Here is a 15,172-nt window from a genome sequence, read left to right on the forward strand (position 1 = left end):
TCTTTTATAGAACATCCTCAAATTCTTTTCCCTGTTAATTTTACACATCTTTACTTGTTTCTTATGGTTTGGACAGTCATCTAATCAAGAGAACTGGTGGCTAACTGATTATACACCAGTTTTTACCGGTATCAAAATTATTTAAAAACTCATTACTCAGCTGCTCCAAAATCATTATTTGTTTTAGCTATAATTATTGCAAATAACCACAAGTACCTCAAATATGTCTCTGATATCAATTTTTTTAGATTGTATCTCCTTCATTTTTAGACTGTACCTCTTCCAGGGTTAAAGCTTTATATCCATTTCTCTCCACACTTCAATGACATTTTCAATTATCATAGATCCCTGTGAATCCAGGAACATTCTTTGTTAGAAAGTATGCTGCAAAATCCGTGGCGAAACTAAAAATTAGCCAGTAGGGTATAATAGTGATTTTCACACACACAAAAAAAGTACTCATTATATGGTTGTATTCTTGGACAAATCGAATTATGATGTACTAAACATTACAGAACACTGCTGCCCACAATATCTGAGAGCTTCCTCTCCCTCCTGAAAGTTCCATGTCTGTAAATCACTTTGACAGAACTCTCACCCTGCACAGCCAAGGCCTAAGACGTTCATCCTGAGGCCTCAGTGGAACACACATAATGCAAAGACTTGAGTCACAGGGGTACAAATGATGTGGGATGGCCAACTGGAATTTATGGCTTCTATTATGGGTACACATAGGAATTCTGGTCAGGACCCCACTATGGTAGATGACATACAAACAGGGAAAAAAAAAGGTTGTTCTTCCTGTCAGAAACTTACAATCCAAATAATTTTGACTTGCAGACATATCTGTGAGCATAATGCAATCTGCTACACAAATAGCTGATGAGAAACCGATTCTCCTAAAACAATGACCAATGGTTCTGAACAGTAACGAACAACTGTAGTAAAAAGATTTAAAAATATGTTTCCAAACTTTTCTTGAACACAACAGTTAAAGTATTCACTCATACCCAGATGCAGCAGACAGCACTGAGTAAAAGCCAATCAAGAATTTAAAAATGTTCTGAACATGAAGTACACCAAAAACGATGACTTTTTTTATACCCTCTCAAGTACAGAATGTCCTGTGCACTAGTAGAGGACATCCTATACTATAAGTCTGTTGAAATGCTATAATTAAAGGTCTGTCAGAGTTTCCATTAAATCCCTGATTTTCAGGGTTTAATTAATAATAACAGTGAAAATTAATGTGAGTAGAATTAAAGCCAGTGTCATAGCTCTGCTGCATATTAATTCCTGATTATAAGTCTCTACAACATGTGAGACTGATCCAGCTCCCCTCAGCCAAAACTTTACATCACAATGTAAATTTCCTCATTGGAGACAGTGGATATTTGTCTGAACACAGAAAGTGTGATCAGGCTCTGAAATACCTATGGCATCCATGCAGTAAATAAAATGAACATTTCAGAAGGTCAAGAATTACTAAATTGCATAAAGATTTGGAAAAATGCCTTAAGATCAGTTTAAGCTCATAGACCTGAAAACCAATGAACATTCAAAATTTCTCAGTGAATTCCTTCCCAGCAATTGACTCAATGTAAGTTTATCCATTTATCTTTAGAACATTAATAACTATAATTTGCATTTTTTTCTAAGTAAGAATTAAGGGGTTGACTCCTTAATGGAAGATGGAGAACATATGTAAATACTGGGGAATGAACTTCCCCTGGATCTACAAGAGCAAATCAGATGTTCTGCTACTGAAACAAAGGCTCCTGGCATTTTGGATTTGGGTGCAAATAATTTAGAACACAGAACATCCCATGAGATAATTCCCTGAAAATATGCACTGGTATCTCACCATACAACACAAGGAAATTTAATCTTTCACATAAAAGGATCAAGTAAAACTACCTCAGTGTGGAAGTCTAGAGAGGGACCTAGCAGAATACTAGAGGATATTCAGTTCTCTTCAAAGTAAATAGTATTACAGCTGAAAAATGTGAAAGCATGAAATTTTCTCAACACTGCTGTGAGAAACAGACCCAAAAATCACACATATATGCAAAATACTATAGTGAAGGGTGGAGACAGTACATTCAGAAATTGTTAAAAATGTTAAGAACACTTCGTTTCACATAAAAGAACCGATTATAAAACATTTTTTTGTCCAGGTTCCAAAATAATAGGTGGCATTATTTCATCTTACATTAAAACCTATGTTATAAGTCAATATCACACATTTCAGAGGTTAATAGATAAAGAGGATCAATGCTATTCACTGTTAGGACTGCTAAGTAGGTCAAGGAAGTTCACAAGTAAGAAAATTCCATGTAATGAAGAAAAGTAGGACTTTATATGGTTAATGAAATTGACGCTGTTGCACTAATGAAAAATGAAGTCGACTTAATTAAAAATTCACATTATATCATATATGAGGATAAATTTTAAGCTGGAAGCAAATGACAGAGAATATAATCTGTTTTCAGTGAGGCTGGATACATTTGCAGCAATAAAAATTCTCTGTGTTGGTCTTGTATCTGCACTGTCTTGATATCTAAATGTGAGGATCCACTGGGGTTGTCACTGTGCAAGTCACTAGAAGACAGTCTCTGATCTGCAGAACTTAAAATCTAAACATATAATTTGGTATAGATGTTGGAAAAGGAAGAATTATCATTCAAAATGTTGGGAAAGAAAGAATTATCATACCTTTATCAATCTAGAATTGAGGCTGTAGTTCCAGAGCAAGCTAAACCAGAAGTGTAAATGCCAGGCCATGCCTTCTGTGTGCTCCTCAGGCCATTTGCTGAGCTGTCCTAATTCACTATTCCAGCATAAAAATATCCCTTCAAGACCAGGCACAGTAAGGTGCTGACATAGATCAGCAAAGGAACTGCCAAATACCTGAGGCAGCAAGAGACAAAAATGCATGTCCAGGTGGGAACAGATGCAAGGGCAAAAACTCCTGCTTTGGGATAAGTCATACATAGAGATCCAGTCATTCATCCAAATTCACTTAGAAATTCTATGGCATTGCATCACATAATTTTCCAATTATGAGAAAAAGTGGCTATAAACAGACCCTGGGTAAGTTTAGAATGGACATTTCAAGAGACATTTTATTCTCTGAAGCACCCAAAACTTTCACCAGTCATCCTGTGAGGTTAATAAGAGCAAAAATTGTAAGAAGATTTTAGATGGAGCTGTGCACTGTAAGGGATGGTTGACAAAGGTGATAAAGGGTTACAGCTTGAAAACTCTAAATTGTCCTTCCAATTCTGTGCATTTTGAAATGCCTCAACTAATTCTTAACTAACAGCTGAAAAATCTCCTTCAAGTACATTGTATTGGACACAGTTAAATTAAATGACATCTACTGCTAAAACTAGAAAAAATATACAAATGTAAATCTGAAACCGTTAGAGGTGGAGAATAATGCTCTATATGACTTGCTAACATCACTAACCAGGGTCTTCACAGAGACAAATTACCAGCCAAACCAGAGTAAACTACACAATTAATCTGGAGTGAATCTTGCTCTGCTTCCACAGTCTTTCAGAGTTTAAAGAATTGAAAAACCAAAGCAAAGCCTGGCAAGAGGACATAGTTTGCTGTAATCATGATAAAGAGAGAAATTTCTCAAAAACTGGAAAAAGCCAATAACAGTTTGTGTATATCTATGGCTGAGCTATGAGCCCTTGTGTTAGATTTAAGATAAATACCACACCATCACATTCTCCTCTCTTGTGTTCTTGAATGCTGAAGTCACATGGCAAACATCTGGTGATCAAAGTGAAATCACGAACTGGATAATTCCTATTTGGACGTTACTTTTTGGCTCCACTTATCCCTGCAGCTGGAGCATTTCCTTCCAGCAGCTCTATGCTGTTTTGGGAGCAACGCTGGAAAAATGCCACAAATTTATGAAAAACTTTGATGGGGCTTAGCATTAAAGACTTCTGCTTTCCAATCAGTACAGCTTGAATCAATAGCACTGCTGCTAAACGTAAACAGGAATAATGGGAATTTTACAAAGCCAGACTATTTGTATGTAACATCAAAACCAGCACAAAGTCCTTTCCATAAGAGTGCAAATCACATTTAGAGTAAGACCAGAGAGAAAAGCAAGATTACTTTGTGATGATTTGCTGCAAAGTTCACTACACTCTTTGCTTGATAATGAATTTCACTCACATTGTCATGTACTTCAGGCTTCATCAACAGAGTGCTCAACTGCCAAACCCCATGATTTTAGCACATCAGAACAAAGGTGGGAAAAAAATGAAAAAGAGCACACATTATTTCTTGATTTTCTGCAAGTAATAATTCATCAAAATATTTTTTCACTATAAATGCTGCCTAACCACAAATTCCAAAAGAAGAAAAGGAAGGGAGAAAAGATGGAGGATGCTTCTGGAAGGATGAACATGGATTCAGATATATGAAATATTGTCTTATTATGTGATAAGATTTTGCTGCCATCAGAAATAGTAAATGGGAAGAGATTGCTAAATGCATATCCGCTGCAAAGCAAAAAAAGCAGCTTCTGGTATGTTGCACTTGCAAAAGTATAATTTTTTTTCTTGGCTTGCCATTATTTACAGTATCTTATCTACATTAGGGATAAAGACAGGACAAGCAGCATCTTCTGTTGCCTCTCAAGTCATACTTCCTGGCTGCTCCATGTGTGCTTTCTACCAGCTGTACACACTGACAGCAACTGGTGAATGGGTCCAAGCAGCCTTCTCCTGGCTTTGGACAGGTATAAAAGCATGGCCTAATTATAAATAATTAAAGGATTTGCTGGTCAGGTCAGGCTCCAGAAGCTGTAGCACACAAAATGGAACAGCCAGGCTTGGTGCCTCGAGTTCCCATGCGATACAACAATTCTGTAATTGTAGAAGATCCTGCTCCATCTCCTCTGCTTGTATGTAGACTCTGGCTGCTTCTGCTGTTACAGCTGCTCTTCTCAAGCCCATAGAAATGCTTTTGAGTTAGTTGGAGTCACTGGACAGGGAGGCAGAGAGCAGTTGCTTTTGTCAGAGCTTTTGTAAAGAACTTGCTGGGAATTCTACAAGAAATCAGTTCTCTGACTTGAAACTTTTCATGAGAGTTTATCCATTTTAGCAAAACTTTCAGAGAGAAAAGTATCTCAAGTCAAGATTTGTGACAAAGCAAAGAAAGAGATGCGCGGCCAGCATCCCAGGATAGAGGTATTAGCCTGGAATGTCAAAGACAAATCGTTCACGTGAACCTGAGGCAGCATTTGTAAAGCTTTAAATGCAACATTGTGCTTATTAGAGCACTTACATTTTCTAGATTGTCCTCAATACAGAAGTTGCTCGGGTGCATGAGACTCCCGGCTGCTTTCTCAGGTTATGTCCTGTACAACACTGAGCAATCCCTCAGGAACCATCTTTCCTGAGACGTGCAGTGCTGGATGAGTGCCCAGCCTGCCCAGAACCCTCAGCCTCAGGGAAGAGGTAAATTGGAGCTTATGGTGAGCACTGAGGAGCAATGACTGGAAAGTTGCCTAAGGACTGTAAAAGCGCTCTCCCAACATCCATTTGATAATGAAGTTACTCCGATGACTTTGGTGAAATTATTCTTACTTTACACAGGAGTCAGAGTAAAATGAAGCTGCCTCAAACTGTAAAACTACCTTCCACACCTTATAATGCAAATTAAATTAAACCCCCCCATGGAAATAGTCCAAAAAAACTTTCTCTGCATGTGGCTGTAAGTCATTTAAGTCACTCAGTGTCACGGGATAATGCCCATCACTTTTCACTTGGCCAGTTCATATTGTGGCACTGGGAGGAAGACAGTCTGTCAAGTTTTTGTCTGCAGTGTCTGATTTTTCACCACACTGCTCCTGCCCTCCCTCCATTGTGTCAGCAGTGCATTAGGTGTTGGAAGGGCAACAAGAGGTTCGACTGGTGGGTGGAGAGGCTGGGGAAGGGGAATTGAATTGCAGGCAGCCTGCGGAGTCTGTCGGAAAGGCTGTGCTGCCTCCCTTGGTGGCTGATGTGTATCTGTGTCCTGTGCCACATTACATGCAAGGGATTAGAAACAGGATTTCTGATATTTCAGCTGACATGACAGGACTGATAATTTCATGCAACTATGTTGCAAGCTAAATTCAAATATTCCACCTTTTAAAGGGATTGTATACATTTTCATCTGGGCTCTTAGGCTCAGAACCTTTTTCTGGAGTGACTGATACAATAAAATGCACTTCAAAGAGGCCAATACATAGATAATGTCCTGTCTCTCTAAGTGTACCTTACTTACGCCCTAATGACTAAAATGACTACATGAAATGGCTAAAAAACCTCCAAAATCACTGAGCATCACAGTTTGTAAAAGTTTGGGAGATTTTTTTTTTTAATAAAAAAGTGTTTTTGTTTATTTTTGGGGGGTGATTTTTTTTTTTTTTTTTTTTTTTTTTTTTTTTTTTTAAACCAAGGCCAAGAACATAAAGAAACAAAGTAACAGAAAAATATCTCAACTCTAAGTAGAAGGTATCAAGGTCACTGACTATAAATATAAATAATACTGCTGCATAAATCTTAAACAGCTTACTGCAACTACTAACATTAACTTTACAGTATTTACAAGATTAATCTTTTTAAAGTAAATTACAGGATCATAATATCAAACAAGATTATGCTATGTCCTATATAGCATTTTACTATGCACACAGCAGTAACATGACAGCGAATATGCACTTCAGAGATATCAAGTAGCTACTGCATGAAGAGGGTGACACTGCGTGCCAAACACTAAGCACAGCAACAAGTCTTGGGGCCATCTGATCTCCCCACCCAAAACACTTCGTTAAACCCTTGAGAGCCTCGTTGTATGTCTAATGGGAAATGAACGATTTTTCATGCCTCCATAGAAATGCGCATTGAGTATTCCAACTATAATGTACAGGTGTAAGATTTTCTAACTGCTGGCTGTTGAAGCAGAAGAAACCCCAGGAATGCTACAACGCAGACAGAATCCTTGGATCCTGTCCTTGGGACAGAATGAAGGAACTTCTGCTTGGTTGTATGCATTTCTAGAGCTCTTGCAATGGCATTGTCTGTTGAAATCGTGCAGCTCAGAGTCTGCACCAGGTAAATTTTAGCATAGGTCTGTTGGTTCAGGTGAGCCCTGTGCCTTATTCTAGTGAAGGATCTTGTTCACTGTGAGGTTTGTTCAGCATGAGGAGCAAATCTCCTGGCAGAGGCAAGCAAGATCACCACAGGGATCCATTTAGTAATTAGACCAGTAGACACTTCTGAAGCACTGAATAGTGATAAAATTTTTAAATAGAAAGCTTTGCTTGCTAAAAGTTCTAGGTAGTAAAGAGAACCAAGCTCCCTTTCCCTCCCAAAAGCCTAATACCACTTGATTCATGCCAGTGTTTCAATATGGCCCTGCACAACAGAACAAACACACTTGAAGAGAAGCCCAGTCTGGGTCTGTGATTCCAGACCTGACTGCACATCAGGACGCTGTTCTCAGAAGCTCCACCTCACTTTGTTGCACTGTGACTGACTCCTTCTTTCCCTGACCCACCCATGGATGGTGTTTGCAGCAAAGGGACCACAAACATGTTTCTGTGCCCCTGCAACAAAAGCCCTTGGTTCTCCAGAGGACATTCCTGTCCCTTTCTCTTTTGCAGCTCCCCAAGCAAAAGCTGTTGCCTTGACAACTCTGGGGTATTCTCTGGCTCCATGGACGCTGGCAGGAGGAAGGCCAATTTCCTTCCACAAAATACAGAACTGTTAAGGAATAAACAATTAAAAGTGTCTGACTCCTTCAGTAGTGCCAAAATCAGAAAGAAAATGAAGAAACTTGCTACAGACACAGGATTTAACAAGCCAGAAGCAGCAGGATTCAAGCACTGAGAACTCACAACCACAAGTAAGGAAAAGAAGAAATTGCAGTTGCTCGAGATTTCAGCAAAGAGCTGGGAATGGCTGTGGCTAAGGTCAGGCTAAGGCTCTCCTCCTTGATCACCCTTCTGTAACTGGAAGACCTCTGGCCTTCCATGGCACTGCCTTTGCTTTACCATTGCACTCTTTATAAAGGAGGTGATAAAAGCAAAAACTAAAACAGAATAAAAAACAACAATAAAAGAAATTTTTAAAGGTTTGCAATTTTCAATGCTTTCACGTATAAGCTTTCATAATATTAGATAGGACTAACTTCTTTTATTTCTAATTTTGTGCCACATTTTTATTAGTTTACTTCAACTCTGCTTCAAATAAATGTAATTGTGAAGCAAAAAAGAAGACACAAGGAAACTGATGGTCAGGAAGAGATCACAGTAGCTGCACTCCACTAGAAAGGACAGCTGACAGAGGTGTTGTTTGCGTGTAACACAAAGGAAACATGGTGCCTTGAAGCTCTGTTCTTCTGTGTCCTGTGACTGAGCTGAGGGCTCCTCAGCCATGGAATACTCAGCTGTGTGACCATTCTGTCACACCTCACTGCATCCATGAGGAACATCACACCCATTGAAAGCCTCAGCTCGTATGCAGAAGGACAGATATGCTGTTGTATTCTTTAAATTCCTCCTTACCTTTAGCACACATAAGCACAAAAGCTTTTGGCTTTTCTCACTCATCAAACCTTCCCCTTCTTCAAGGGTTAGCCGAAGCACAAGCTGTGTGTACTGCCAGCAGATATCTAATGATAACAGATTATGTGCATCCTTTACCAGAAATAAAATATTTTGGAAAGTATCCATTAGTAATTAGAGCTAGATTTTCAGAGCCAATAGAAGCTAAAAGTACAGGAGAAGCTACTCACAACTTCATGATGCCAATAAAATCTGTAATAAAAAGCAAAGCACTCTGTATTCCAAAAGGCTGCAGCATATCAATAGAAACATCTGACAAAAGCACCTAACACCGCTGAAGCTCTAGCATGCATTATTGTATTTTATTCAAGGAAAGCATAGACAAAAGATACTGGAGCAATCTTTCTGCTAGCAGTTAAATTTAACATGCAACCAGGTATGACCAGGCTTCATGATACACCAACCTGCTAGTCCAACTAATAGCGCTTCTATTTTAAGCTAAAGGGAAGGGGATTAGGGTAAGAAAACTCCCTCTATTGACCACTGACATTGTTTATTACATAAAAGGTAATTGCTTGGAGAAGATTCCATCTCTTTTTGCTGCAGAAAATGTCTTGGTTTGCTGTTAACCCTTCTCCCATTACAGTGCAGCCACATTTGTGCCACTGCTCACAGAAGCACAGAGAGCCCTCTGCATGATTGAGGGCAAGAACTTTGTAATGCACTACCTTTATCTGTCATATTTTGGTCTACAGTAGTAAATTTTGTATGCCTCTACTGACTACTCCCTGGAAATATGGTAAAGATGTGGTCTTTTATACAAAGATAAAGTACACAGAAATGATATCCAGAGAAAATATGGTAATAGAAAAGAACAGGCTCAAACAACAATGAACAGCTCACAGTCAAATCCAAAAGCATTAGAAGATTTCAGGCTGTGTTGGTAGAGTACAAATCCATCTTGGATCAAATTATTCACCCATTTACTGTGGTCCCTTCGCTTGGCCTGGCAATTAGTTCAACTGTGGAATGCTACTTACGAGTACATTCACAATCCCTACATATTCTCTACAGCACAAATGGACTTTGGGAAGGAAGAACTGGATACAGGCTACCCATGGTAAACAAAACAGCCATTATTTCCCCAGAGGTGCTAAAGCTGTGCCTGGAAATAAAACACAAATAAAAAAATTCTAATTTCCTACTTGGCATTCTGGGCAATATGAGGGAATTTACTTAACCCCTTCATGCTTCTGTTTTGTCACCTCTAGAACAAGGATCACACTACTGCCTTCACAGGACTCACTGCTGGTTTTTTTTGGCTCTGACAGGGCTGTGAATTTTTCTGATCTGTGTAACATACACAGATCATGTGGAGCTTGGTAATTCTGTGCATTCCTGTAAGACAGTGCTCTCTTTTTAGGCCATGCACAAACTCATCTGTCAAGCAAAAAGTTTTGTTGGCAAAATTCATTCAGCAAAACATCAACAAATAAGGAAAACCCAAATCTGACTTTTAACACATTCTTGAGGAACTCACCTGCACAGACAGCAGGTAGAAATTAATGTCAGTGGATGGGCCTGATCTGCAGAAAGAGATTTTTCCATTCTGTTTAAGCGTGGAAGTGAAGGAAAACGTTATTTTTAGAATCACAATTTGAAACGCCTGGTGGAAAAATTATGAAAAACATAAGTATATTTTGCCCTCTTTTTTCCTACCAGTTCTGATTCATCATTGCATGACACAATTTTTACCACAACTTACAGTAAAATATTGAAATTGGTTTAATCCCTTGGGATGTAAGCTACTTGGTACATGCGTAAATAAACTGCTTTATGCTAAGCAGTAAGTCTCAGTCTCTTCCCCAAAACTTTAAAGTAATTTTGGATATAATTAGTAACCCCTGAAAATGCAATTAGGCTATGGCAAATTTTCAGTAACAATTCCTCTCCTGTCAAATGGGTTTTAAAATGAAAGGTCATTTTGGACAATAATTTCTATGATTTTACCTCTCTTTCCCCTCAAAGTTCAAACTTGAGTTAACTCATGGTGTCTTACAGAAAACGAACATGTTTTCTTGGAGTGTTTTTGAAAGGCATTATAACCTTGACCAACACAAAAAGCTTTCAGAGGCAAAACTGCAGTTTAGTTTCTCAGAGTAAGTCCTTGGCTTTACTCCCAAATTCCTCAGAAAGCTGCTACTCATGGCATCAAACAAAAGAGTGGTTTTTAACAAGTTTTGTGCTTGAGTCTGTAGAATTTTCTCACCTAATGCACAATGCTGCATTTTCCTTAGCATTTGTCTGCTTTCACTCAGTGTAAGCAGGCCCTTAGTGACCCTTCAGCTGACTAGTGTCAATGATAATAACAATACATTTTTATTTTTCGACCACTCAAATCTAAAGGCAAGTTAGCTCTGCACATATATGCGCGCACACACAAATGTAAGTAATATGTGAACATTTCCAAAGGACAACAAGTCCTTTTGGAATAGTAATGAATAGAGAAATCATCTTGTGCCCTGCATGAGATAGGTGCATTTCAAAATTTCCCTGTATAGCTTCCATGAAAATTGGCCCCTAAGCAAGGGTGTGAGTCATTGATGAATACAGCTCTGAGGCTTCACGCTGTGCAGCAAGAGCTGTAAAAGGCATTAGAGGAACAGAGGGGAGGAGGAGGAGAGAGAGAGAGGGTTAGGAGGTTATTAAATAAAACCCGGTAATGGTTTTACATGAACGTTTTCTGAGCAGTGTTTGGAGGAGGCACACCCCGCCCCGCCGGGCAGCGCCTTTGCCGGGCGGGGCACGGAGGGGCTGCTCTGCCCCTCCACAAATCGCTCCTGCCTTACCAAAGGCATTGCTCTCACAGCTGCCCTCCCAGGGCTCGCTGAACCCCGGGACCTGCAAGTAAAATAAATTACCCTATGGCACGTTGTCTTACAGTAACTTTTCAAATGGATATTGCAGCAAAAGGATGGGGTTTTTTTGTCCTTCACACCTATCTTCAGCACAAAAAAAGCCACTGCACTGTACCAGCAATATTGCAGCCTTTGCCAGCATAACTATGCAAAAAGTGTAGAACAGGATAAAGAGAACAAATTTAAGCTTCCTCTGACTTAAAAAGTATTTGATTCTGGCTCATATTTGTCTTTTTCCCCCAAGACCAATGTATTAAATTGCAGTTAATTTAGATCATTTAATGGTTAGCGATAGAGCAAACGTAACTGATAACACATCCAACCCGAATTACAAGCAATTCTCCTTTTTATGCAGTTGTGCTTCTCCTACCCAGGTCAGGAGGTCCAGGTTTCAATAAAGACATTGGGCTTTTAGTCAATACTTCAGTTCTTATCATGCCAGATCCTCCATCCTTCAGACTCCCTGCGTGTCCTGATCTCACACTCACTTGTGTGGTCCCCTCAATCTCTCTTCCTATTTTTGCTCCTTCCATTGTGCCAGCAGCCTTAGTGCACCCATCTGAAAGGGAAGATACACTGTGGGCCATTACATCCCATTATCAAACACCCTGCCACTTGCAGGTTCACATGGGAAATTGATTATCAACAATGATTAACTGACACCAACTGGGTTAGCTATAAATAATCCAATAATCACTTAAATGAGGCTTTTTTCAGAGGATGGCTTAGATGTACAGTCAGGTGTGGAATTTCTTCTCAGGAATATTATCTTCCCATAGTTTACATAACAAAATTGTCATGTATTAGAAAGAAATCTATACTTGAAATTTTTTATTTCACACAGATAATTTTTTTAAGGAGATTGGGCATAAACAAACAAAAATTATGTGTTTTTAACAGCTACAGGGGGACCTTCAAATCTTTTGAAGGCCAGAAACAGTGGTTTTACATTTAAGTCTTTTGAACAAATGGACAGTGTGGTCTATATAAACGAAAATTCAGCCCAAAAGGGAATGCTGAAGAAAACCAGTTTGTCATGTTACAAGTACTCCTGTTCCTCTAGCATCTTTAAAAATAAGATACAATTTAAAAAATAAAACTAAACAAAACAACCTTCTCTCTCTGTGTGTGTGTGTGTGTGTGTGTGTGTGTGTGTATATATAAGAACAGGAATTTTATATTTCCTTTTAACTGAAGAGTCGATAACTGACTGGTGCTATTTTAAAAAGGGACACCAACAAAACCCCAGTGAATCCACAGACACGCAGCACCATCTGGTGGATCAGCACGTCTGGCAAACAGTTCTGCATTTACTGAACACATTTCCACAGGAAGGAGAAGGGAGAAACCATACGAACAAAAATGCATATCACCGAGATTTGTTTAGTCAGCCTCGGGCAAGAGAAAGAGAGGAGGGTGGAATTTCCATGAAAATTGTGAAATAATGCTCTCTACTCATATATCACTTTATACTTTTCAGATACTATGTATTAATCTGGGCTCAAAAATATGTGAACAGTACACTTACGTTGACAAAAATTCAAGAGTTTGGTATGTAATTTAACTAACTGCATAAAGATTTATTTAATTTTATTTCTTTCATGCATTCATTAAGGAACGTGTTTATAAATTACAATTTTTTCACTGGAGGCCTTGCTTAGTGAACAGGACTGATTGCTCACCTAATAACAGTTTTCCAATCATTTGCTTTCTTCTTCTCAGGCCTCATGGTCTCATATTCTTTCACACACAAGCTCAGCTTGGATAATACAAGATTATCAGGAGCTCATCACTGCAAAGCCACAATGAATTACAGGTGTCAGTTTAAAACCCCTGCAAGGAAAATTGCATTTATTCTTCACACATAGTGAGTAAAAGGAGCTTCTCATTTTGGATAGGAAAGGAAGGGGACCCTAATATGCACACAGAGATGTGCCATTGCAGTCTCTGCTGTCTCTCTAGTAGCTTGTAGTGTCTGGAATTCCACCTTTCCACTGAGCCAGGCCACCTCACTGCACTCTGCAATAGGTGGCTCTTGGCACACCACCCCTGAGACAGCCAAAAGGCTCAGTCCTCTCCAGGCCAGGCACTCATTCGACACTGCCCAAGCAGCTGAGGCTCAGCTGAGGCTCCCTCCTTGTCGTCACACCCCTCCACCACCTCTGCACTGATCCCTTTGTGCTGATCCCCATTTCTGACACAGTGCTGTGAGCTGCTGGTCCTAAGATTTCGTTTTGAAAAGACACCTGGTTACAGATGTCCAGCTTCTAGAAGTCTCCTCCATGTATGCTAGAATCAGGAATATATCTATCTATCTACATATATCTATATATTTATCTTAAGTCTGAATTTTCTGCCTGTAGAAGTTTCCTTTCTTCTAAATGGCCATGTATCTCAGCTATCTTTCTGCATAATCTAAATCTTTGTCTTGCCCACATCGGTAACGAAGGTCCAATCATCCCACGTTCCTCTGGAAGACACTAACTGTACTCAGCACATCTTTCTCACAGTCAGACACATCATCACTGAGCTGCAGACTGCAAAAGTGTACAGCAAGATCAAAACACAGGACACCAGCCAGCACAACTTTGTACCTCCCAGAGGGCAAACAGGAAGGTGACAGGAGGCTGCTTGCTGCCAATTACTGTCTCAACACACTACATTTTCCTTGATTCTTCAGAAATATTATTCAGCACGTCTTACAGGCATCCACAACCAACCATGCTGGGTAAGGCAAGAGGCAAAAAAGATCTTCCTCATGACTTCTATATTTTTTTCACAGGTAGATTGAGGCACTGAGCCCTGTACCATTCCTTTATTTTTTAAGAAACTCTTGCCCCCATATATTGTGGTTTGTTTTTTTCTTTCAAAACTTCAAGAATATTGCAGGACTGTTCTCAGGGGATGATCAGTGAAATGAGCAGCAATAACCTGCACAACACTTCAAGTCATGCTTTTGGTGCATCCTCATCAGGGTTGACTTTCACTCTCCTTCAGCAAACTTTCTTCTCTAAAAATATCCTATAGTACATTTATAGATATGCAGCAAGACCAATGTCTTCTGTGGTCTGTGCTGCTAGTCTGCCATGGGCCCATGTTTGTAAGAAATCTCACTGCAAAGTCCTTGCTCCTCCCAACCAACTCCCAAACATTTGTTAGTGCTTATTGCTGTTTGGCTCAGGCACCTTTGAATCATGCTTTGATTAATTCCTTTAATGTCTTTTCAGATGCTTTAGCCAGGCAGCTGTCACCAATGGAGGGCTTCTGCATCAAGGCTACCCCTCATTTTTTAGGGACGTTTTACAAGAGTATGTAGTAACAGAACAAGGAGGAATGGATACAAAATAAAAGAGAGAAGATTTAGATTAGATATTAGGAGGAAGTTCTTTTCTGTGAGGCTGGTGAGACACTGACACACGTTGTCCAGAGCAGCTGTGGATTCCCCATCCCCAGCAGAGTTCAAGGCCAGGTTGGATGGGGCTCTGAGCAACCTGGTCTAGTGGAAGACCGACCAAAAACCATTCTATACAGGACTCGGTGATTCCTGCCAAGAGTTTTGCATCTGTCTTGGTCTGCGATTGTGGAACTCGGTGGCAGGGGGTAATTTGCAGCCCAGAAGCACAGACGGTTTCAAAAGGTGACAGGCAAGTTCACAAGGACATTTCATCAG

This window comes from Hirundo rustica, chromosome 10 (genome assembly GCF_015227805.2).
Source record: "Hirundo rustica isolate bHirRus1 chromosome 10, bHirRus1.pri.v3, whole genome shotgun sequence".
NCBI lineage: Eukaryota > Metazoa > Chordata > Aves > Passeriformes > Hirundinidae > Hirundo > Hirundo rustica.